At 37.3% G+C, this 27,493-nt stretch overlaps 1 protein-coding gene across 7 annotated transcripts in view; it reads left to right on the top strand.

Moving 5' to 3' along the window:
* Window positions 1-27,493, top strand: part of rnf220a (ring finger protein 220a) — a 467,383-nt gene that overhangs the window by 267,212 nt on the left and 172,678 nt on the right. The window lies entirely within an intron of this gene.

Below are 27,493 nucleotides of genomic sequence, written 5' to 3'. Positions count from 1 at the left end.
ACCCTAAATGTACATCATTGGACTGTGGGAGGAAGCTGGAGCACCTGGAGGAAACCCATGCAGTCATGGGGAGAATATACAAACTCCTTACAGAGGGCGGCAGGAATTGAACCCCTTTCAGAGATCACTGGTGCTCTAAAGCAATTGTGTTGACCACTATGTCACCATCCTCCCTAATGCTGTGGCCCAGAGGGATCTGGGTGTCTCACACATGAAAGATGTGAAGTTAAAAAGCAGACGCAACAAATAATTAGGAAGGCAACTGAAGTATTGGGCCTTTATTCCAAAAGGGATTAAGTACACATGAGGTAGATGTTGCCTCACTGTTCAGAGCATCAATGAGGCCATTTCTGGAACACTGAGTACAGTTTTGTATACTTTACTGAAGGAGAGATGTTGTACTGGAGCAGTAAGAGCAGACTTTTGAAGATTATTCCTGGGATAAAAGAGTTGATTTATAGGAAACTTTGAGGAGAGTGGGCCTATCTACATAAACACTCTGAAGAATAAGAACTGATCATACTGAAACATATGATTCAGAAGGGAGCTTCTCAGGGTAGACGTCAAGTGAATATTTCCTCTTATGTGGCAGTCTAGAGCTGGGACATAGCTTCAGAATAAGGAGTTGCCTAATTATGACAGTGATGGAGAGGAATTTCTTCCTTCTGAGGGAAGTGAATTTCTGGATTCCCCAAAGAGCTATGGAGGTTAAATAACTGAATATATTCAGAGGTGAGTTAAATAGAATTTTGTGCTGCAAGGGAGTCAAGGGTTGGAGGGAACAGACAGAAAAATATTAAATCAACCATGATCTTATTGAATGTCAGGTCAGCTGGAGGAGCTACATAATCTGCCCTTGCTCCTTGTTCTTAGGTGCTTTGAGATCCAGCCGCCCAAGTTCAGGTGGAAATCCTGACTTACATATAAAACTAAGGATGTAAAGCAGTAAGTATTTATGCTACCACAAGCTTAAGTTTATGGATCTAAAGGCTAATTCTCAATCCTGTGCTTCCACAGGCTGGGGAGATGATTGCGATGCTGAGATGAAATTAACTTACAACGAGAACATACAATAGCTAATAACAATTTGCAATTGTATTTTAGCCCCTTCATCTCCCTGCTCACTGGCAATACACAATGGGTTACTAAGTAATAGGTTAAATAATAGCTTTCAAACACCATCAATATTTGTATAATATGGATTAGGTCAATAGAAATCTAGAAGCTCTTTTAATCTACTGAACCATTTGCACCATTTACATCATATGTCTTTTAAAAAAAAGTTTAGAAAGTTCAGTTCAATAGATAAGTGTGCATTAAAACAAATCAATTGGCAGTATCTTAATCAATGTATGGATTTGAAATTACAAGAATTAAGAAGTGTTAGGGAGAGAAGGGAACAGAGATCATGTTCAGGGAGCCATTGAGCTAAAGGTTAGGCAGTATTACCTAAATAACTGGATGGATTGAATGCTATCCATCACGACACAAAGAGCACCATTATTTAATAATTAATACTGTGGCCTTATTGTTCTGTTACTTGCGTAAGGATGAGTGTATTAGCAGATGAGACTTGTCTTTTATTCGATAGTAACTATTATTTAGGCAAAAGCATCATTCCTTTTCATTTGTCACAAGTAGATAACACTGTCAGAAGAGTTTATGATATAGCTTTTTCCTCCAGATGATCAGTGTAGCTTTAACTCCTTGCAGCCCGTGGCTCTACGTGTGCTCTGAATGACGAAAAGGAAAGAGGGGGAATATTAATTCTTCACACAGGGAACGAGATTAGTGAATAGCAAATGACATTCCCAATGGTCTTACCCTCCCAAACACTCTCCCTGCTCCCCTGTCTGTGTGGTTGAATCTGGCTTCCATTTGTTTCCCTGATGACCTGACTGAGATTGGAAAAGTCACAGTACAGAGAAAAGCAGAGAAAATGAGAGAAAAACAACAAATGAAAAATGTAAAATGACATTAGCTATTTTTTTCCCATACACTGCATGTTCCATGTTAAAATCCTCCTATGCTTACAAAGCCGTATGTCCTCTAGTCCACCATCTCAAGGGAGGCGCAGTGCTGTCACAAAAAAGCACTGAATGATTTGGACCCTTATGGCTACAGATGTAATAAAAGCTAAGGTGGTGGGCTGGGCTGAGCTGAGCTTGGCTGAGCTGTCTACAGTGTGCTATGCTGGATGCATGCATGAGAAGTTTTTTTTTGAGAGTAATGAGATAGGGTTTGAATTGCTTTACAATGTTTTATTCTACACAGTAGTATCACGTGGTCAGTTGCCAGCAAAATAAAATATTTAACTAAGAAATTATATACTGTTTTACTACCACATTACTATACAAGGAGAAGTGATGCATCAAATGATGTTACATTTCATGGGTTTGTGCCATTTACCTGATCCTCTTCCTGGAATGCTACAGAATGATGGTTTTTAAAATAATACGTGCTATGAAACTCATGAAGGTCTTTTGTTCCATCCTGTTTGCTGATGGCAGAGTTCTCAGTAGCTGCTGTATAGCTGCCCATGGACGATAGAATTTATATGAAGATAAATGAACGTGATCATCGCTGGACAATTATCGTGACAGTGAAAATCAAACCTTGATTATTGGAAAACAAATCAGGAAATTATTGTATATAACAAGTTAATACATTTAGGAATGCTTCAGAACTCCAACTAAGCTTTACTGAACGAGTGTGGATGAGAATTCTACCGTTCAACGACGTGAAATTTCAATACATTGAAATCAAACACAGTAACTCTTGCTGTGATGATAATTTAGCAAATTGACTCCACAATGAATTAAAACTTAAATGCAAATCAATCATGGAATAGACCACTGCACCAGCGAAGATGTGTGGCTGACTTTATTTTCACTCAGTAGAAACAGCTACATAACTTATTGCCAACTTAAGGAACTAGTAGTCATTGACCAACCAAACTTACAGCAGAGAAACTGGAACCGTCTTCTACCATTGCTCTGGACTGTGCCCTTTTCAAAATATTGTTAAATAGGAATGTAGATGACCCATTTCAACAATCCATCCTTAATCTTCCCTGCATCTAGGAGAGGTGTCCACAGCAAAAGATATAAAACAAGAGAGCTCTGCTATTAAAGAAAACAAAAGTCATTCAGAAATATTGCTATGAAGTGTTTATTTCTGAGCACAAGAGATTCTGCAGATGCTGGAAATCCAGAGCAACACACACAGAATGCTGGAGCAACTATGGAGAGGAATGAACAGTCAAGATTTAGGGCTGAGACCCTTCATCAGGATGAAGATTCTCAGCCTAAATGTCGATTGTTTATTTCTCTCCATAGATGTGCCTGACATGCTGAGCTCCTCCAGCATTTTGTGAGTGATTATTTCTGTTGTTTTGTTAGCTTTGTTTTGAAAAACAATTTTGGTGCTTAAATATTTATGAGATAATCAGGAGATCTATCTTTGAGCAACTAGCAGATCTGATGCTGTGGCAGAGCTGAAGTAACCCAACAGGGAAGATTAAATACACTGTATAATTTTATTTCTTTCTACCAGCTAAAATAACTTGTGACAATATGTCATACTAAATTTTGGAAGAGCTCAGAATTTGATTTATTATTTTGTGCTCATCCCAACTAAAAATATCAAAGGGAGGGATTTTCTACCCCACAATTTTAACAAGAGCTGCTTAATGTCAGTTTTTCTTATTTCGTAGCTTCTTAACACCAAGATAAAGATCTGGGTTCAGAATACTCTTAAGGACATGAATATGTTATCTGGGCAGATATAGCAGTACAGTAGTCAAGGAGCACTTAACTGTTAGATTTACAATTTGCTGAACTAATTTGGATGTCAATAATAGTAATTTCAATCAACATCACCTCGCCAGGCTTGGCCCCTCTTGGTCTGCTATCTGACACCAGTAAATGAGTCGATCTTCTTGTGTTGGGCTGTCATCAACAATATTGATGTCCTCGGCTGGATGGGTGGACAACTTTCATGAGAGTCAAAAGCTGCCAACACATGGGGAGGCAATTGATGCCACCTGCTCACTCTGTCCAAACTATCACCTCTGATGCAAGTTAATCAACTTGTTGCTCAGCTCAACTCAAGTTACCATACTGTGACAATTGCAGAATCTCAGTACTTCTTTGTCTAAATATAAATGGAACATCTAACAAAATGATTTAAAAAGTAAGGTGTACTCAACTAATATTAACAAGGAATGATTAACCAGTCATGTACTTTTTTGTTGTTCATGGGATTTTGAGGTGGCATTGATTTGCTCTCCAGTTATGGATGGCTGCTGACTCCCTGGAAGCTCATCCATTCTCCTCACTTAAAGCTGGCCCAGTTGAAGACAACAGTTTTGCTGACATCACAGTGCAACAAAATGCACGTGTTTACATGCAGCTACAATCACTTATTTTTACAGTGGTCCACAATATAGAAACTGATATAGTTTTGTGAAGGAGTAACATGAATGAAAATCTTTCTGGCCATAACTATACCATATGACTTGCTGCAGTTCATAGTGTTAAATTAACCCCAGTCCCAGAATGTAAACCTTGACTGCTACTGCACCGTGAGTAGATTTACAGACTGATGTTGAAAGGCTGGCCCATACGGAAACTGATATATAAAGAGACCAGCAATATCATGAAGAGTCCCACCCACTTTGCTTATGGACTTTTAGTCCCACTATGCAGCATCCATGCTGGACTCAAAAACATTTACTTCCCACAATCTGTCAAGATGATCAACATGTCCACCCATTAAACCAGCATACCACCCCCAGCACCACTACGTACACGTCATCTAGTGTCACTTCATGTACGTATAATCAGTCTATGTACAAAACAGTTACTAATACGATGTGTTTTACAGGATTGCATTTATATTTTTGTTATTTTATTGTGCTCTTTATGCTTATTGTGTACTTTTTTTTTAATGCTGCATCAGATCTGAAGTAACAATTATTTTGTCGTCCTTTACACTTGTGGCCTGAAGAATGACAATAAACAATGTTTAATCTTGAGTCTTGAATCATTTCCTTTTAAGTGAAATGAATAATTAACTTTCTAGCACCAGGGCAGCAGGTTAAAAATCACCCAATAAATGACCATTGCTGTATTATGAAATGACTCCTCTTGGTGGCTCCAGTTCTATATTTGCATGATTAAAGCCCCTCTTGGTTTTGGTAATGTGAAGCCAGTGGCGGACAAGCAAAATACATTTTTTTAAAATGAGGCATTGGCTGAAGTAAATAATGAACCTCAAGTTGTAACGTAATAAGGCATCAGATATTTACATAGCAAAAGAGCTAATAGTTCTTAAATACATGGTATTCATTCAGCGTTGTTATTTGTGCAATTAGTCAAATGAGATGTGTTTCCGATATGCTGGTAATATCAGAGAAAGATTATTTAGTATAATTCCTGGTCTTGTACTTAGCAAGTAAGTTTGACAAACCTGAGAAGTGTCCAGGGGTTGCCAGAGTAAAGAACAGTGAAGAAGTACATGAAATTATTTCTTGTGAGTGCCAATACTAATTTTAAGAGTTCGGACAAAATTGAAATTGTAATAGTGGCGAGGAGTGTCCTGGTATTGTTGCCTTGAAAAACAATTGATAGAAATTAAGGCTAATAAACGGAAGGAGAAGATGGTACTTTCTAATTGAATGAGCAACTGTCTTGTATCAGATACTGAACTAATTCCCTAAAAAAGACAAGTTCTGTGTAACCAGTCTGATGTTTTGTTCAGATTTTGTTTTTTTTTGTTCTGATTTAGGATGCTGGATAGAAGTAGGATTGAGGCCAGTCCTCCAATGTTTTACCATTGTTTTAATGGTGTCTTCCTTTGCATTCTATATTTTAATCACTTGAAGCTTGCCAGATATTCCTTCATCTAGAATTTCTGGCCTCACTCTCTTCACTAGTCTGCATTTCTTTCACATTCTTCTCCTTAATTCCTACCTAATTGATCAGGCATTTGGTCATCTGTTGAAAAAGCTTCTTGTATGTCTCAATATCAATTTTTTTTAGTAATATTTCTATGAAATGCTTCATTACTTGCCATGTTGAGTGTGCTATTTAAGTATGTTTAGTTGTTGTTACTGCTGATAAGACTCATGTTTCTATTAAATAAGGCAGATTGCAAGAGATGGAAAAGTTAACAGGATCTATTGCAGGTGATTGTTAGTAACAGCCAGTTTACAACCTGCTGAAAATTTTTGGTGAGGACCTCTAGTCAAATTGCTCACACTTGGAGCCATTTTCACATCTCCTGATTAATCCTTTAACTGAAAGAATGGATTGCTCTTACATTATAGAATTTACTAGTTCAGGCAAAGGTTCTATAACTAATACCTAAACTGGTGGAATAACTAGAAGGAAATTTCATTCAAAGAGTCTTGGATGTCTGGTGTTCACAGACTAAAAGGATGTTAAAGGCAGAGACGACAAACATGGCATTTATTAATGATTGCAATTAGCATTCGAAATACCAGAAAACCACCTGGCTGCAAACTGATAGCTGAGGTGAAAGAATACCTCAAATATTCCCAATTAACCTGGCATGTATGCTGTTCCAAATGTTCATCTCCTCCACTGTAAGATTCAAAGATCGCTCCTTCCCTTCCAACCAGTAATGGTGAAGATCACCTCTGCTTCAAACCCTGCACCCAAATCGTTTTACGCAGTTTGGATTCAGACCTGACCCTAATGTGAATTTGAGAACATGTTTGTTCAGATTTACGATATACACAAAGAATGCTGCATTCTAGCTGCTCAATTTATTGTTAATGTGCTGCTGAGTAGAGGAAGAGGCTATTGAGTGCTGTGAGCTGGTTCCAAAAGGTGACTGCACTTTTCCTCCGCTGATGCAATATTTGTAAATTTTACAACATTAGAATCCTTGGCAGTCTCAGTGAGGCAGAGAAGAGAGGGAGGACAAGCCACCAATCTCTTTATTTATTTGAATTTCAAATTTTAAGGAAACAGATTCTGGCACTTGTAAGGTCAGATTCTCATCGCACACCCCGAGTTATACATTAAGCACATTCTTCAATGTGGTACTCATATGATACACATTCATAAATCATTCTTTGTAATTCCATATAAAGTCGGTCCAGCAGCATGCAGTGCATGTAAATTTTTAAAGAGTTTCATTGAAGATGACATTTTAAATTTCACCAATTTCTATAAAATCTTGACTTAATGATAATGTGTCATTTTGGCAAAATAAGAGCTGAGTGAATGTGAAATAGGGAAAAAATTGAAGCAGTCTGTTTGAAACGAAACATTGGGCTTCATTTCCTTTGTGATAAAGTTTAATGAAAAAGTACATGTGAATAAGGAGGTGAGCAAGACTAGCAATGCAGTTTAATTTCTAATATCCCCACTAAGGTTCTGTCAATGTTAAACCGAGTTTCTGTGAAGTAGTCTATGAAAATACAGATTTCTTATTAAGGAATTCTTTGTTGCAAGGCAATCTTAAACAATTTTGCTGTGAGTGAGCTAAATACATAGATTGGTTAGATTCATTACTCACAGTTATGCATGTTTTGTTAATGCATGGGAATTTAGAAGTTCACCACAGGAAGAGCAGATGTGATTAATGCACGCTTTCTACGTTTCCATATTGAGTATGATCGTTGTCCGTTCAGCAAAAAGGTTCCAGGAGGGAATTTCAAGAAAAGCAGAGGGAAATTGGAATTCACTAACTCCTGATTTTGGGGAACTGTACATTATGTTGTTCACAGCGTGCAGCACACCTTTGAGGATATTATGTTGGATGAGGTACTGTTGAAGGCTTAAATCCATGTGTCACATCTCCCACAATTTTGCTAGGTAGATACTCTGATCTGATTTTATCAATGTCACTGTGAGCTCAACACGTCAGCCATTACCTTAACCTTCTTTAGTGATTGGTAGCAGGGACATCTGTCACCAGTGCAATTTAGAGGGATCATCTATTGCTTGCTGTTTTGTTGCTGATTGATTACTTCTGGTTATGGTTTCAGTCCATGATAAAACAGGCATGGTAGGACTTTAACCTCCTGTACAAATCAGCAGCTGCTAGACACAAGTGAGTATCAGGCATTGCTGATGTTGTATTCAATGGAAGAATGAATCCAAGTCAAGTTGGATAAGAAGAAGAGTGTGAAGTTGGTGTTCAAAAAGTAATTCTTCTACCTAAATCTGACATCTCTAAATCCAATAGGATGGACCCTTATCAATCCCACAATTGGAGGCGAGATCACAGCACTGCAGTGACACAATGCAAGCTGCTTTTCATGCTGGAACTCACAGCTATGATGGCAGGAATCTATACCTATGTGGCAGTAAGGTGACTGTGCTTGAGCTTTTCCTGTAGTGCTCAGACATCAGGTGCCTGTTGCTTTTTGGCATCATCTCCAAAGTATGCAAATAGAATTGGCCTTCTCTTCCATGTTAGCAAAGATAGGCTTCAAGCCTTGCACAAAGTCATGTACCAAGTCTCTGCCATACAACTCCATCATAACACTTGACAATACTGCCAATTTTCTGTCAGACTCTCTAATGGATTGTCTATTTCATTGTATGTACCTCTGAACCACTTCTGTAGACTGCCCCTTCAGAGAACTTATTTGAGTCCAATTTCATCATTCAGGGAGCTGGCATCAATGCTACATATGTCCTGTCCGAGCTGCTGACCCCTCAACCCTGGCGTCCTACCACATATCAATCTCAGCTCAGTACTATCTTCCAAATCACGCGCAACTTCAATATTTCCCATGGTAGCTGCAAACCTGCAATCGGTTGACAATATGATACGTTGATCATCAGAGCTACTTATTGTCCACTCATGTTTGGCCATGTCCCATTTGTTGGGTATCTGAAAGCAGAAAGGCACTTAGTGCAATAAGATGTGTGAGAAAGTTTTGCTTGTTTATATTATCTTCTGGTATTAAGTTGGAAAGGATTGTGAGAAGATGAGAGAATTGAAATGTAGCTTGCTAACCTGTTTTTGAAAAAGCAGGAATCAATTATATTTGATATTGGAATATTGAGCAGAGACAACATGGATATATGGAAGGAAAATCATGTTTAGTTGCCACAGTAGTTAGCACAATAATATCACAGCTTGCGCGTCAGAGTTTGGAGTTCAATCCCAGTGTCCTCCAAGACCAAAGTACAGATATGTTACCATATACAACCCTGAGATTCATTTTCTTGTGGGCATACTCAATAAATCCATAATAGAGTACTAATGATAATAGGATCAAGGAAAGACCACACCCACTGGACATTCAACCTGTGTGCAAAAGACAACAAACTATACAAATACAAAGGAAATAAATGATAATAAATAAATAAACAATAAATATCAAGAACATGTGATGAAGATTGCTTCAAAGTGTCTTGAGTCCTTAAATTGAGGAGTTTGTACATCTTCCCCATGGAATGTGGGCGTTTTCTCCCGGTGCTCCGGTTTCCTCAAAGGAGTCCAAAGAACTACTGGTACATATGGGTATGTAGAAGTTTTTCAATAAAGACCCAAGCAGGAGGTTGGAACTGGAAGTAATACATGTGCATGCATTGAGAGTTGCTTAATCCATAGACGACAGAGAGCCAAGGTAAATGGATCCCCTCCTCAGATTTCCAGGCTGTGACTAGGGAACTACAGCAGGGATTGGTGCTTGGCTTTCAACTTATGATAACCTTCATTGATGATTAAGCTAAGCAGGCCAAGTGTAATATTTTTAAGTTCATTGTTTGCAGGAATATGAGAGCTGAGGAGAATCCAAACGAATATAGACAAACTGAATGCATGGATAACAACATGACAGATGGAGAAAAGTCTGGAAAATTGACTGATCATTCACTTTGGTAGCAAAAATGCAAACACACTGAGTATATTTTAAATGGTGAATGATTTGGTAAGGTTGATGTTAATCGCTGTTTGGACTTAAGGTTCTGAAGGCTAACATGCAGGTAGAGCAGGCAATTAGAAAGACAAATGGTGTACATGTGCAGTTTTGATCTACTTACTTAATAAATGAGGTATTAGCTGTTGGAAGAGAGCAACAAAAGTTTACCAGACTGCTTCTTAAAATGGTTGGTTTGCCATATGAGAAGAGATTAAGTAGACTAGCCTGTATTCTCTACAGAGAAGAATGAGGGGTGACATTGAGACATACAAAATACTTAAAAGGATACATGAAGAGAAGATCTGACGAAGGAATCTAAACCTGGATGGGTTGTTTATGATTTAATGAGGAGAAGTTTCTTCACTCAGAGGGTGATTGATCGATGGAAATTGCTCCCAAGAGGACTGTAGAAGCTTAGCAATTGAAACAGATTTCAATAGATTTCAAGATATTAAAGGAAACAAGGGAAGTTGAGATAGGACAGGAAATGGTGCTCGGGTAGAAGATTAGTGATGATTTTGTTGAATAGCAGAGAAAGCTTGAGGGGTTGATGGCTTATTTCTGCTCTTATTTCTCAACTTCTTACTGTATGTTAAAGAAGATTAGATATGAGAATTCCACTATTTTAAATGGTCTCATCCCTGCTGCTTCTGTGAAAAAAAAGAGCTTAAGGTAATATTAGTCTAGTTAGAAGATTGGCTGTCTAACAGGAAATTGACGATAGGCATAGATTGATCTTCTTATGGTTATCAAGATCTATGATGCGGAAGGTCTCAAGTTTTTAACAATGCATCAAAATGATTTGGAAGAAGACACCAAAGCTATAGATGCTAAGTATTTTGATGTCACATAGATAGGTAGGAAAAAACATAGTGTCTCAAAGTTCTAAGTTAATTTATTATCGAAGTATGTATATTGTATACATCATTGAGATTTGTCTTCTTGCAGCCACAAAACAAAGAAATGCAATAGAAACCATTAAAAATTCCCACACAACAAAGACTGTTAAACACACAATGTAAGGTAAAAAGAACAAATCGGGCAAGTAACAAAAATGAAAACATTTAACACACACAAAGAACGTTAACCGCGGAGTGAGTTCACAGCTATGGAGCACGTTTAATTTATGTTGCATCTAAATGGTAAGAGATGGCAGAGCTCTGAAATAAGAAGGAATTGAGTATCAAAGTGCATAATCAGCAAAAGTTGTCCTGCAAGTAGTGTGAGTATGTAGAAATGATAATGGAATGATGGCCTTTTTCAAAGGTCTTGAAGTATAGAACCAGGGAAGTTTTGATGCAACTTTACAAGATACTGGTGAGAACGAACATAGTTTACTCTGTAGATTGTTTAAGGAAATGTCTATAATCAAATCAGCCTTGATATATAAAAACTGCAGAGATAGCTTATTTCTGCTCCAATCCTTCTTGCGTAATAGGATATGCACCTATTCTCTATCAGCTAGCTTCTCTGGTTAGGTGCCACTTTGCTATTTGGGGGGGATTTCTCAGTGAATATTTAAGATGTTCATGGATGATATGACTGCCATGGTTGAACGGTTGGAAATATATGCAGGCTTTCAATCGTGGGAGTGAGGTTTGCAGCAACACAGCTGCCACCCTCTAATAATTGTGCGATAATAATATGTGGTAGGTGGGATATTGCTAAGCATTTATTTAACATTATTTGAAAAAATAAAGGATGTACAGTGCTCCATAATAAGTGACACAGATAGCATGTCTTTAATTAACACAATAAGATGAGCCTAGTTTATTCTTTCCTTTCCACTGAACATCGGGGAAAAATGGGAGCTTTGCAAACAAGTTCAGCTTCATGTAGATGGCCTTGTTATATCATTTCATTAGTGACACGTCCCTCAGTCTTTCATTTAATATTTATGTGGGTAAGTGATTAAGAATATATATATATATAGTGCTGAATAGTTTCTAACTAGCATCAGGCACATGCACTTGTTTGGGGGTTCAACACTACACCATTCTTAGAGCAAACGGCTTGTAAATAGCATCGGTAACATGCGCTTGTGTTCAAAAAGCAGTGGCAGGAAATAAGCAGCAAAACAACTCATAAGTGTTTTACTCACCATGGTTTCAGTCATTGAGGCCTGGAGATGCCAGGAACAGCTGAGAGTGAAAATGAAATGATTTCACTACTTCAACAAGTCAGGAACTATGACCAAAGTTACCTTTGGTCCCCACTGGACACTCAACTCCCACCTGTAGTTCCAAGCAGCTGTTTGCATGTGGACAGCGGCAGGTCTACCCCAGTGAGATACGGACATGCCTGTGCTAGCCTGCGAAGCCAGCTGTGGTAGACTGGGTGGATGAGATCTACAGTGAGATCCGACAGCCAGGAAGGAGGTTCTGCAACACTCTGGAGAGCAAAGGACATGACAAGGCTCAGAAGAAGCTACGGTCATCCCTGCAACCAGGAAGGCCCCATTTGTCACGTCTACTTATACCAGTGAACCCAGACTTTCAAGGTCGAGAGAGTGGAACTGCCCCAATGCAACAGCTTTTCCACTTTCAAAAACTCTCCTGCACAGGTTTCTTGTCATTGTTGGATACAACGGACAACCAGTTGTATTGGTGGTGTTCTAATTTGTTCTGTATTTCATTTTAATGCATAATTTGTTACTCAGTTAAATGCTAGTTTGTCTTTTTTTATACATTTTTAATAATTTTCATGAAACCTTGGCTAATTAGTGCAGCCGCATGATTTGGTCCAAAATGTACTGGTCCCAATGTGTCCCAGTTAACCAGAATCCACTGTATTTTGGAGACTGCATTGTGCAGTAGTGAAAATGTTAACATTCAACAATTGTGAAGCATAATAAATTATACTTCCTTGCAAACATGTTATTAGATACGTCACGTGGGCATGGATACGTCAGAACTTCCAGTCAACCAGAAAGAGGCCTTGAAATCTCCATTTGTAACAAAACCACTCCGTTACCATCATGGGTCATCTTTTGTTACACAGAGGTGCGAACAGTATGGATTCGCAAGTGAATTCGGTGTGAATGGCTGCAGCCAGACAAGGACAGATTGTCCAGTTTGTTGTATTTCTGCTCCTGTGCTTTTTGCTTGTCATCTTGGCAGCCAGCTCATTTCAATTTGCCCCATGGCCTTGCTGACTCTGTGTGTATGCACAGAAAGTTAAATTCTCCTCTGATCAATAAAGAAGAAGTGTTCCTCCTGCCCAGTCGATATTTTTTTTATCTGTCTTCAACCCCGTTCTGCTGATGGCAGCTTTTGTGAGGAAAGTCAGTCAAGGGCACCAGGCAAGGCTCAGCTACTTTTTTTTTCCCTGCTAAAAGTTAACAGATTTGGCCTTTTGCTAATAACAGCTTTATGATTTATCTCTATTTTAATTGGAAAATTTGTGAATTAATTGATTTTTCTTACTTTCCAATTAACATTGTAATTGGCTGTGTAATAAATTCTTCGGCACCCTACAAATGAGGGTTGACATGAAGATTGAGGGGGACATTGGAAGGCTGCATGGCACACCCTGTGATCTAAAAACACTAATAAACTATGTTATTTTAGCATATCCCTGGGTGAGCTTTCAGGCATAAATTTACAGCTGTGAGGTTCCAGGAACTGACACTATTAAGCGCTTTGACAGAAACTTCTGACAAACCTCCTCATGGGCTGACCTGATTGATCTATAGCTCTGTCCACTGACAGCCTCAGGAAAGCCAAGCCATGAGGGAGAAGAGATCAGCTTCCTGGTGCAGGAACTGAAGCTGCAAGGACTTGGGCACTGTAAACAAGTGGCAGGGCAGAACAGGGGTACACTGTGTGGATGATATTAGTGTCTATGCATGTCCTTAACTATCACATTATAATTATTTATTCTGAAATTGTCAGAGCTCAGGTTAAGTGACTCGCTTTCCGGTGATTTAAAATGAGCACATCCTCTATGCCTAGTTTTATTTTTAATATTTATTTTTTTAAATCTAGTCTTATCATTTAACCAAATCAGAATAGAATCAAAATTCTCAAAAAGGCCAATTTCTTTAAATTAAATAAAAGTGAAATATGTATGAAATATTAAATCATCCAATACATTGAGCACACCAAGTATTATGCAGTATATGCTGGTTGTGTTTTATTCAGGTTCATTTTAAAAGTCATAATGCTTCTGAGAATCATTTTATTTTTTCAGAAGATATTCTTCGCTTTTGCACAATGCTGATAAAGAATATTTCTAGTTCTGCTTGCACAGAGTTAATAAAAACATATCTGAGGCATGAAGGTGTATTTTGTGCTAAGCATTTTAAGTGTGGGGATTATGAAAACTATTTTTTTCATGCGATATTTTGAAGGTTGTAGAAATTTTCAAATGACGTTAGTGAGAAGTATTTCTGGCATTTCTATTATGGTGGGCTGCACAAAAAAATCTTAAATCAGGCATTTGGATGAGTATTAATTATAAACTGAAAAAAATGTTCCTCATATCTGAATTTGCTTTTGCGGGCAAGAATTTACATAATTTCTTATTTTAGTACGTTATGATGTTTTAACAAATTATCATTTTCTAATTGAAATATTATAAGCAAACAAAATTGAGACATTAATTATATTAACAGCTACTTTTTTTTGAGTTTGATACTGTATATTTTAATGGCTTTATGTTCTAAGACGTATCTCAGGATAAACATAAGCTATTTTTACTTTGACCATAGTGCAGTACATAGTGAGTTATGTTTTGGCATTTATGAGAGAACCAAGCAAACTATGAAAACCTAATTGCAATTTGACACCATTAGCTTTTTTAAAAAATGGTCTCAACTGCAATTATCTTCCAATGTGAAATGTAGTGCCCCCTGATGCATGTGTCAGTGAGAAAGGTTAGAGTTTCTAACACATTCTTCTCTCTTCACAGTATTCCATTGGCCAACAAGTAGTGACAGAAAATACAACTATGCAGCTGGATGATTTTTTCCCACCATGTTTCAAATGATCTATAGTTTTTTTTTCCAAAAAAAAAAATCTCTTGGTGTTCAAAAAGAAGTATGATACCAGTGTCTGATAATTAATTCAGTTTGATTAGCACTGTATAATAGAACCTGTCCTGACAAGGATCAGCCACCATGTTTCAGTTTTAATTGAAATAACCTAAATAAAAAATGATCAGTAAAATAATAAGTGATTATTGACTAGGATGAAATATTGAATTTAAGGCCAGATGCAGACTTCCAGTAGGTCCACTTCTGTCTTCCTAAGCTTCTGGCAATTGTACCTTGGTTAACACAATATATACAGTTCCGCTTGCTCCTCGTTATTAAGATTAGGAAGAATTATTTGCATTGGTTAGGATTTTGACTATGTGGACAGAATTCCATATCGTTTAGTACATGGAATTTGAGTGGAAGTTGGAATATCCACCAAGGCTTTTTTTCCCTATACTCCTTCTATATTTTAATTAACGGCAGCAAAGGTTGCTTATTCTGTTGTAGAAATGTCAAGTATCAAAACTGAAAGTCAGTTATTCAGTAGACAAATTGGTATCTCTAAAGCCAACTCTTCACTGATGAAGAAAGTCTGATCACCAACACAGTTCGCTTTATATCAATGACCCATTCCCTGCTGCATCTGTTGGCCATGTCATTCAGGGATGGCGAGTGTATGAAATCAGAGAGTGAGTAAACACATTTAAAACTTCATTGAATTAGCTTGTAGTAGTGGCAGGTAGAGCTAACATGTTAACCCACTTATCTTAAAAGTGATCAAGCTAAAATCAATCCAAAAAATTCAAAAAGCCTCCGTGTAATCATAATGGTAGTCAGGCATGTCCCCATGAACTTGGGTCAAGCATCCAAGGGAATGGACAGAAAGCAAGGAATTAATATTTTGTGGCAGAATCACTGAGAGTTATCCGAGCCACTTCTGCCCCCTAAAACAAGAATTATGGATTAACTTAAATGACTTTACTCATTTATTTCTGTCTGTTAAGGATTAACCAATCTAATATAAAAACTATGTCAAAACATGACTCAGTTGTGGGACGTTACAGTTGAGTTTGTGGGACACTATAGTAATATAATGGTTAGCACAATGTAATTACAATTCAGGGCATTGGAGATCAGAGTTAATTTCCAGTGGCATCTGTAAAGATTTTGTACATCCTCCTCCTAACCATATGGGTTTCCTCCGGGTGCTCTGGTTTCTCCTCACAGCAATTTTTACATGATTCTGTTATTTTGAGGAGAAAACAAAATGTGCAAAGTCAATGCCACTCATGCCTGTGTTTGTGTGTGTGAATGAGAGAAAATGTATTGTTGCAGTTAACTGGTAAGTTAAGTCTATAAGTCTGTTAGACTTTGGTTTAAGTGATTCATTACTGAACATTCAGTTTTGAGCATCCCCTTCTCTGTAGCACTCTTAACACTTTTAGATCTATCATGACCTCTGTTATAACACACATTGATTTGATGAAACCTTTACTATAAAGGAAAAGCATTATATTTGTTAATAATAAAATTAAATATGGAGGAGTATCAATAGACAAGTGAATATGAAAGGTTCCTTTTGCCCCTTCTATGTTTTAAATAGGTTCATGCCATTGCTTAAGTAGTGGAAAATGCATCTAATCATTTATAGTTGTATTTTGAGAACGTTATTTCTTGTTCTTAACATGCTCCTATAAAAGTAACTCTGATTTAATGTAGCACTTCTGAACATTTATATATGTTACCAAATTGCCTTTTCTTTAACATATAGGCGACTGTAACTTAAAATCCCAAATGACATTTCAAGCTTAAATTACTGAAACATGAAAAAGAGGCCTTTCTGCTTTCAGGTATATGCTGGCAGTTTGTGAGCGTATTCCAGATAGCTCTAAACCTTGCGTTTTCCTCTTAGCTCTGCATTTTCTTCTCCTTCAAATATCCAACTAACTTGTTTTTGGAAGCCTCTGTTGTGTATGCTTCCACCAGCATTTCAAGCAGTCAATTTTAAACTATGCATTAAAGAAGTTTTCTCTTCTGTCACTTGAGGTGTTTTTTGTTTGGTCATCAAAAATCTGTGACCAATATGATACCTAGCACTTTTGGCAATGAAAGCAATTTCCTCTCATTCACTTTAAGACACTGCATGATTTGAATACTTGGATCAAATCACGTCAGAAACTTTTCTGCATAAATTCCAGTTATTCTGGTCCACCTACTGTATTTAAATAAACTCCTATGTCCCTGGAACAACCTAGGCAGTCCTTTTATCTAAAACCTTCACAGGTGTTAAAGTGTAACACTACTGTCAAACCAGCATTTAAAGTGGCACTCCTATGCCACAAAAGCATAAATTTCCTTTGCCTTTTTGACTTTTCAACTACTTTCTAACCTTTCTTGGCATTTTCAAAAATATATTGTATATACAGGCCTTATTGTTCCTGGATTCGTTTAGCATTATACATTTTAGATTATATTGCCTCTCGCTATTCTTACTAATGAACTGTGAACAGTTTTCCACAATAATAAACACAAGATATTCTACAGATGCTTAAACTCCAGAGCAACATACACACAAAATGTTGGAGAAGCTCAGCAGGTCACACAACATCAATGGAGAGGAATAAACAATCGACATTTCAGAACAAGGCCCTTTATAAGGACTGGAAATCTTCTGCTTGTCAGTTAATTCTTTGAGCATATCTTGGCCCACATAAAGTTTATCATTTTTCTCCCTTGCCGTCAGCTGTAATTTCCATTTTTTAAAGTTATCTATATGTTTTGGAAAGTTGCCCCACATGTTTAAGCACACACCAAATTACATCAAGAGAAGCAGAGGATTTTTTTTAACCAATTACGGAAGAATGCCATTGTATATGGTCCTGTAAAAAAGGATAATAAGAATGAATGATAAAAGATTTGGATGACTTTGTTAAATGTTTTAAAATTGTATTATTATAAGAACAAGTTTGATCGAGGGTCACAAATGATTGCCATCTTCTTTGTGCCATTGAAAGATGGAGAGAGCAGCCAACTCTTGTATTTGAGACACGACAAACTTTGGGACAATTGTAGAAGACAAAAATTACCGGTGTTATGGTTAAGGGGCTATCCAGCTTGCTTTTCATGCCATATGTTGGATGGCTAAAGAGCGAAAAATTAGGAAGGCCAATATGTTGTTCCAGATAGAAAGATTGCTACGACATTAGAGAGAGCTTTGGAACATATGAAGTTTATAGTGAAGGGGATATAATCAAAATATTACCTGTATTTTTGCAGTTATAATACAGGAGGCCCAGGTTCAATTCCCGCTGCTGTCTGTAAGGAGTTTGTACGTTCTACCTGTGATTACATGGGTTTCCTCTGAGTGTTCCGGTTTCCTCCCATTCTCCAAAGACGCATTGGTTGGTAGGTTAATTGGTCACTGTAAATTGTCCTGTGATTAGGCTATGATTAATTTGGGATTGCTAGGTGGCATGTCTCAAAGAGCTGACATGTCTACTCTGTGCTGTATCTCAATAAATTCAAACCATGGGCAGAGGATTTAAGCTTTTTCTCCAGAAAAGTGGAGGAAGTGCGAGAGTAGAAAGGAACGCCAAGATTATTAAAACTTCTGGAGTAAGGGCAAAATTGAAATAAGTCATGAGAAAATCACTTGAAATGCATGGTTAATTGGTAAATACAGTTCAAAATTGGCCTAGGGTAGTGGTTGAGTGGTGTTTCCTTTTGATTGGAGGTCTTTGACCTGTGGTATTTCAGAAGGACTGGTGCTGGGAGCTCTGCTGCTAGCAATACATATTTATGATCTGAATGAAAATACAGGAGGTGCAATTAATTCATTTGCAGATGAGACAAAAATGGGTGGAGTTTGAATGGAGTAAAGATTGTCAGAGCATAGATCAGCATTTAGGTCATTTGGAAATTTGGACAGAGAAATGGCTGAGGAAATTTTATATGGTCATGTATGAATTTGTTAACTTCCTGGAGGTCAATTGTAAGAGGAATGTCTACAGCAAATGGCAGGATCTTTGGGAGCATTGATATACAGAGGAATGTTGATGTGCATGTCCACAACTTCCTGAAAGTGGAATGCATATAGATAGGGTGATAAAGAAAGCATAGAGCATGTTTACCTTTATCTGTCAAGGCACTGAGTAAAAAAGTCAATTAGTCATGTTGCAGCTATATAAAACATTACTTAGGCTCTATTTGCAGTGTGGAATTGCAGTTAGCAAATTACAGGAAGAATGTGAGTTTAGGAGAGGTGCAGAAGAGGTTTACCATTATGTTTCCTGGACTGGAGTGTATTTAGCTACATGGTGAGATTTGACTAACTTGAATTGTTTTCTGTGGAGTGCCCGTGGCTGAACAATGACCTAAAATTGTGAGAGGCTATCTATAGATTAGTCAGAGTCTTTTTCCAGGGATGGTAATGTCTAATACTAGATGGCATTAGTTAAAGGGGGAAGTTTAAAGGAGATGTGTAAAGGAGAAGGGCAACAGGTAGCGTAGCTGTTAGCTTGATGCTATTACAGCACCAGCATTCAGTGATTGGGGTTCAATCCCCACCACCATCTGTAAGGAGTTTGTACGTTCTCCCTGTGGCTTCAAGGGTTTTCACTGGGTGCTCCAGTTTCCGCACACATTTCAAGGCTGTGTGGGTTAGGGTTATTAAGTGGTAGGCATGCTAAGCTAGTGCCGGAAGCATGGCAGCATTTGTGGGCTGCTCCCAGCATATATTCGGATTGTGTTGGTCATTGACGTAAATGACACATTTCACTGCATATTTTCATGTGGACCAAGTGCAGATGGATAAGATTAGTTTAATTTGGCATCGTGGTTGGTGCAAACATGGTGCACTGTACTTTTCCATGTTTCTATATAACTGCAATATTTGAGGGAGGATAAGACTGCAGGGTTTTAAGCTGTGTTGTAGAATGAGCAAGAGAGATGAAATGGGGCAAAAAGCTAAGATAATGTTCCACAACCTTGTGTGGTAGGGTTGCCAAAATAATTTTTAACAATTGGGGTTTGAACCAGTAATAATGACAACGAGTTTTGTATTGTAGCCATAACAAAGGCAAAATGGAAATTTTATTTTGGTTGCATACATGACTACTCTCTAGATCATGATAATTTTGTCCAGCAAAAAAGTGGGGTAAATAATTGATGTGACTATTGAAAAATGACTGCTAAGCAAAGACTGTAACATATTCATAACTGGTTGCTATTAAAACAGAAGAAAATAATCAATTTTGAAGGTATTAGCATGAATCAAGATAATAAAGTCACTTGGCCCTAACTCCATGTTATCATGAGAAAAGTAAGAAATTGATCAGGGGATCTAACCACATATTTTCAGTCTTTTTTAAAAAAAAATATAAAAATGGTGTTTTGACATGGAAAGTTACTGATATAGTGTCTTTATGGGTGGGAAAAAAAACCTGCATGAATCAGTTAGTCTAATATTAGTTCACAGTCCATTCTTTCAGATCAAAGTTAGTAAGAAATACCAGATTTAATCTAAGATAACCAACAAAAATCTGTCAACTCCAAGTGATTTCACAAATTTGATAAAGGTGACAGAAAACTGTTATTGATTGAATAGTTAAAGAGACTACAGCAAATGTAAACATAATAATTTTCAGGAGGTATTGCTAATGTAACTCAAAAGAGTCTTATTGGAAAAACTTGAGAAGCAGAAGAAGATAAAATACAGCAATCTGAAAGCTTGTTGTTCAATAGACTGGAAACAAAGTTTGGGTGTTGCAGGAGACTGATGAAAGCCATATTCCTCTTCGGCAGTCCTTTGGGATTGAGAATGACTTGCCTCCACTGAGATGTTTGATGAGGCCAATGAGTGATCCAAACTCTTCAGCAGAAGGAGTAGGAGGTGCCTGACAAGGGTGAGTGAATGAGTAGTTTATGCCCTGTTTCTGGATGCACCTGATGCATAGACCTTTTGTTTCCCATATTTTTCTGAATGCCCCTTCTCGCCTTTGAGCACTCGGAGGCCAGGGATTCCAAGAGTCAATGGAGTTATTGGACTTTTTCAAGGAGGCTCTGAGAGCGTTCTTCAAAATTTTGCTCTGTTTGCCTGCCAGTCTTTTCCGGTGACAGAGTTTGAAACTCATTGTCTGTTTTCAGGAGGCAGGTAGGTGGGCATATGATTGATGTAGCCTGTTTGATGGAGCTGACTGAGTGCAATTCGGACCACAAAACTAGGAGAAAGCGTTGGTGTAAGTTTGCTGTCCATCCAATGAAGTTGAAAGATTTGAAGGGAGACCACTGGGTAGTTTATTTCATGAGCATGCTGTAGGTGGTCCAAATCATGGAAGCACATAGGAAGTTTGGGAGCCTTGTAAACCATAACCAGATTTGAGACTGCGATCGTCAGAAACACAATTCCTCAATAGGTCGAAGATTGTGCTTGCCATGAATATTTATATTATTGGAGGGCAGTTTTGTGCAGCGGGAGCCAGTTGGTAAATTACTTTCGCCTTGTGAATGTTGAGAATATAATGTGTCCTTTCATATGCTTTATTGAAGAAATCAATAATGACTGGGAACTTAGCCTCTGGGCATACACAAACATAAGCATCATCTGAAAATTCTATCATGGTTGTTTAGTTTGGGGAGATCTTGTTTCTAGATTAGAGTTGTCATTGGTTGAATAATTTCCCATTCGTTCTAAAAATTATCTTACTCTTGTAGTAATTCCATAGAAGATGTGGTGCAGTATTGTGACATGAAAGATTGAAATATTCAGGTGATTGCATAGCCTTGATTGGCAAGAGTCTTCACCAAGTTTGTCTGTGTTGTAATAAGAAGGTATAAGAAGTTATGATCTTGATATTTACTGATGACAATCCAGCAGGGTATTTGTGTACTTGAACAAAAACTTCAGGAAGACACAATTTGGTGGATTAGACAGACAAATAGAGAGAGGGAGCAGCAGCAGTGGAATTGATTTTGAATTACTTTTGCTAAGTGTCAGCCCTGAACCAGAGGGTGAACTTGAATGCTTCCACAGAGAAGTGCAGCATAGAAACTGTGAAGGTATTTAGTTCTGTGTCTTGGGAGGTAGGTGCAATAACAGGCTGCACTATTGTCATTCTGTTAATATTGGGTCAACATGGTAGCGTAGTGGTTAGCACAACACTTTACAGCACAGGCGACCTGGGTTCAATTCTCACCACTGCCTTTAAGGCATTTGTACATTCTTCCCATGACCGGGTATTCCTCCCACAGTCCTAAGATATACTAGCGGGTAGGTTAAATGGTCATTGTAAGTTGTCCCGTGATTCGGCTAGGATTAAATCCGGAGATTGCTGGGTGGTGTGGCTCAAAGGGCCAGGAAGGCCTATTGCCCACTGTATCTCAATAAAAAGAAATGATGGCATGTGCATACATTCTAGACCTACAGGATCTCTTAGCTACAGATATCCCAGGGTGGCTTACTCTGAATGCATAAAATTGACTAGAAAGTTAATTATATTGATCATCAGAAATGGGACACTGCAGTATTGTTATACAACAAAAGTGGACCTGAAGCTTGTTGAATACAACAGGGACTTAAACACTTGAAATTGAGCTATGTTTCTGGGGCTGTGGCCTCACTTCACCCTAAGAGAAAAGAACAACAATACAGAAAATAATTTAAGGAACGTGGCTGAAAGTGGTTCTGTTCATTTCTGTTATAAGTAGGTGAATTGCTGAATATGAAACTTTCAGTTGAAAATCCAATTATTCAATTGGTTACGCATTGAACATTTGTGGTTTTCAATTAATCATTTCTTCTTCACTCAGCAGTGCTTAATGTAAGTCAATAATTTCCCTGATAAAATAGAAACAGAAAACAAGTACAGGATTTTTCTCATTTTCCTAAAATTCATCGACTTTGGTCAATGTGAATTTGTGAAGGCTGATCAGCACCCAAAATGTTGAAGAAGCCAATTATCATTTTTAATTGGGTTACCTCTTGTACACAGAGCATTATTGACATTATTAGACAAAACCCATAAAAGGCTTTTACAGACATTTGCAAAAAGCTGAATTCTAACTATTAGTACAATCTGTCCCTCTGTTTCCAACAGATTAATTATCAGACGAGTTGACATCACCTCCCATATAGTGTAGAGTGCTCTTTTTATTTTGCTATTCAACTGCACAGTTTTCGGGATTCACAACAACACCATAGAAAAAAAAGATATTCTGCACTTTCTGTTTTCTCTGCTCGTTAACTTTTTCTTTTTTTTCTCAAACTGTTACTCTCTTTTTGACTTTTAATTGTTACTGGGAGGTCATAGACCCTCCACTTCTTTAGAGGTAGCGGATTGGGGATTTTATTTTCTTAAATCCAGCAAACTGGATTAAAAGAAAGACAGAAAAGAACCGCATGGGCTGCATCATATATTGTATATGGGTTTAAAAAAAAACAAGAAGCATTAATGTGGAGTTGGGATAAAGGAATTCCAAGTGCATTTTATATCAGGGAACACTCTTCTTTCCCTCTTTCTTTCTTCCTCCAACTCAATTACACGTTCCACTTCCATAATCCATTTATTATATTAGGCTAGCTTTATATTAGCAACTTCTTTCTGTCCCTTTGGTTTGAATGCTGCTTTAAAGCATAATGTCCTAGAGGAGCTTAGCACTGCATGTCTTCAAGAAACACCTTCAGTGCTCATTTCAAGGCATCCGGCCATCTGCCAATGAAGGTGGATTTAATCTTGTAAAATTAAATTTTGCTCCGCTGACATACTCTTAGGCGTCTGCGGCTGAGCGCTGTGGACAAACTGAACATGACAGGAGCATTGTTTTTTGTCACATCTACTGTGTTGATCTTTTCAAAGTCTCATAAAAATTTATTGATGTCCCTGTTTGCAGCCTAGGATATTAGTGTCTGCAGCACAGATATGATTTGATCTGTCTTCCCTTATTGGCGACCAGCGCTTAGCAATGCTTTTTAATACTTGCTGTCTTATAATCAGTCATCCCCAAACTTGCAAGGCGGATGCAGTTAAGATCTGGCCTTTATAGTAAGCTGCGTTGCCCCTGAGGCTGATGGCTTTGGCACTATAAGTATGTAATTTTTGTATAATATATTCACAAGTTGATAGATGTACATACCAGCATCTACATCTTTGAACAGTTAAGTGCTATAATGAGAAAAGAAAAACAGTTACAAATTTGATGTGACAAAAAAATCATTACTTCTCATTGGTCTGTTTTCATTTGTTAAAAAATGATCTACATCTGCCATTGTGTAATTACTTTAATAAAAAATTTATTTTTAACTCATTTTCTAAAGCTGTATAATTGTTTCAAATTGAACTTGTCTAAAAGGAGAAATTTCATAAGAGATTAGATTGAAACTTCAATAATTTAGATGTATAATTGAAGAGTTTTACTCAGGGTAATTAATAAGAAATTCTTCATAGCTACAATGTAGATGAATACAGCCTATCTGTTTTATAGAAAACTAATAAAAACGCACTGAACACTTTCCAAATAGGCAATGCCACAATCTATCATAAATTCTGTCTTTTTGTCATTATTATTGCTTTTTGTATATAAGTCTAAGGAGTTTGTTGATTGCACGGTACTTTGCTGTCAGTAAAATCTTAAGCTGTGTGCATTCATGAAATTCAGCCAATGTTAGTGAGAAGGATGGTAATCTTATTGGGAATGGCATTTTTGGGAGAGAGTGAATACTATTGTCCTGATAATACCCCCACCCTCAAAAATTTGCCGATAATTTCTCCAGAGAAGTGAAGTAATTCTTGTGGAATATTTGTGAAGTCATTGCATTAATACTGAGGACACATGTGCTTGCCTAGCTGTTCATCTTCTGTGAGCGGCAGTGATGGAGTATTTCAGTGAACGTGCAAGTAGTAAGCCATAAGGTTAGTGCCTGTGGATTCCTAATCCCAGTTATTTTTATGCAAGGAAGGACTACAAAGTCCAGTTAGAGCTTAAAATAATATTAGGCATTTCTCTTGCAAATTTGATGGTAATCTCTTACAGAAGATGATTGGCAAATGTCTCCTGCATAGTTATTTAGAGTTACATTTACTGAATGGAGATATTTGGAGATGAATACGGTTTAAATTTTCTACAAGGAAATGCAGTCCCATGTCCACATGCATCTTGTGCCAGCATGACCAGGCTTCACATATCCTTCCCATCATGGCATTCCCCTACTGTATATTTAGCCTCGCTGCATCATAGAGAAGCTAAAATTAAAGTAAACGCTGTTCCCACGTGGAAAAGCCGAAGTCACATTCATTGGGGAGCTTGGAAGCAAATAGCATAAGTTTCCTTTTAACAATATTGATTTACGGAATGTTGAGAAGAAAATAATCCCCTTTAAAAGTCGTGTCTTGATATTTATGAGAATTGAATTTTGAAAATGTTGGAATTGAGAGGAAGTATTATTTTTGGAGATGGTACTACATAATGAAGTATAATCATAAAAAATAGGTAGTAATTGACTATAGTATATTCTGTAATTATTATTGCTGCAATGATATATACGAACACTTGATATATATGAGCACTTGATAAACTAATACTGCTTTTGTCCTTTATGAAAAAAATTTAATATCTCTTTACATCCTGTCCGATGAATTACTTCACCTGTTTATTACTATTAATTGAATGTTTTGACAAATTATATGTCTTAACTGGCCAAATTACAGTACAATAGTTAAAAATATCATCACTTCTATTGTTTGTATAATCCCCCTAGCAGCTGTAAATTATCTGTGATAATTGAGTATGGTGTGTTTGTAGAGCCTGACTATGCTCTGTCATAGTGCTGTATCATGGAATGATAAGAAAAGGTTTTACACTATTAATTCCTGAAAGGATTACATTCCTGTCTTTGGCCTGTCATCAGGTGCCCAACAGAGTGAAGGAAGGAAATTCAGTTAATCTTGGGATCTCGCAGCAGCTGTTTTAAAGACAAAGCCTGAGGAGTGATGCTTATGGATACCAGATCAAAGCTCAGAAAGTTCAAACTTCAAAATAAATTTGTTATCGAATTACATATATGTCACCATATACAACATCCAGCAGGTTGGACAAACAATCAATTTGTAAAAGATAACAAAATATGCAAAAAAAACAAAAGAAAAAACTAATAATAATAAATACATAGATGGATAGATAAGCAATAAATATCGTGAACATGAGATGAAGAGTCCTTGAAAGTGAGTCCATAACTAGTGGGAATAGATCAGTGATGAGGCGAGATCTGCTCCAGTTACAGCCTTGGGATCGAAAAGACAGTGTGAGCATAGATGAAATCACAGATATATCTTGAAAAAATGGAAATATATAATATTCAAAAATGTTTAGTATGTAAATCTCACATAGTGAGTGTATTTGAGAAACATTTTGGAAAAGAACCACATGCTTATTAATATCCTCCAGATGAGGCGAAATAATTTTTAACATATAGTTGCCTTTAACTCCATGATCTTTCCGGAGGTGATCCTATTCCCCCTTGCCAGTATTCTTTCTACTGCTGCACTGCATGCTCCCCAGGAAAATGGGGATTAAACTACAAATAAATAAAAGTAACCAGTTGCCATTTGCATAACCAGTCAATAGAAGGGACCTTGTAGTAGACTTTTTGAGGTGGTGGGAGGTAGGGCTCAAGTAGAGATGGCAGCAACTAGAGATTGAGGTGGGAATGGTGACTTGAATAATCACAATTTTTGTTTGACATATAAATCTTCATTTAACTTTGTTTTATTTTCATTTGACTATTCTAGCAATTTTCAAAGGCCACCGAAATCCTTATTAATGATTACAAGGATAAATTAAGGGCATAATGAGCAGACAGTCACATCGGATTGAAGAGGGGCAGAATGAATGTTCTGCTGCCCCATTAGTGGAAAAAGTTACATTCTGTTACTGAGCAGTATGAGCCTGTTGGGAGGTGTCAAAGCAAGTGTCCTTTTCTTGTGAAAAGACTTCTGACGCTTCCATGCATCTCTGGCAGCTCAGTAATTCTTTTTGTGGAGAATCATAGGCCCAAACCATTTATGTTAAGCAGATTATATACTTTCTCTTGAATTGCTTTTAGTTAGATCCCAGAGGTGGTAATAGAAAGGATGCTATCTCTTTTAATGTGCTATCAAATGACTCAAAGTAATATTGCACAGACCTCTAAATCAATGTGATAACTGACCTTTATAATGCAATTCTTAACTTTGTCTGCTAAATCTATTTTAAATACCCTGGAATTTTGATATTTTGTAAAAATGTTGCACAGCTCTCGATGCCAATAATCTTGAGTTCCAATTTTGTGCTTTCCTTCTGCTAAACAGAAGTAATATCAGTTTGACAAGAATGCTATTGGACAGCTGATGTGCTTTCAGATGAGATGCAATTTATTGTGTGATGTGTTATACAGAATCTGCCAAAACACATATTTGATTATTTTGCACAACATGCAAATAATTACAGTGTACTTTGCAACAGTTTGCACCTAAGGGAGGTTTAAAAATGATAATGCCAGGTAATGTAATGAATAACAAAATCTGTTAGCATGTTGTAATATTACTCATGCAGAAAATTAACTGGAACTATGT

Source organism: Hypanus sabinus, chromosome 11 (genome assembly GCF_030144855.1).
Source record: "Hypanus sabinus isolate sHypSab1 chromosome 11, sHypSab1.hap1, whole genome shotgun sequence".
In the NCBI taxonomy this organism is placed as follows: Eukaryota; Metazoa; Chordata; class Chondrichthyes; order Myliobatiformes; family Dasyatidae; genus Hypanus; species Hypanus sabinus.
The sequence above is the reverse complement of the archived record's forward strand: the minus strand, read 5'-3'. Positions and strand labels throughout refer to the sequence as shown.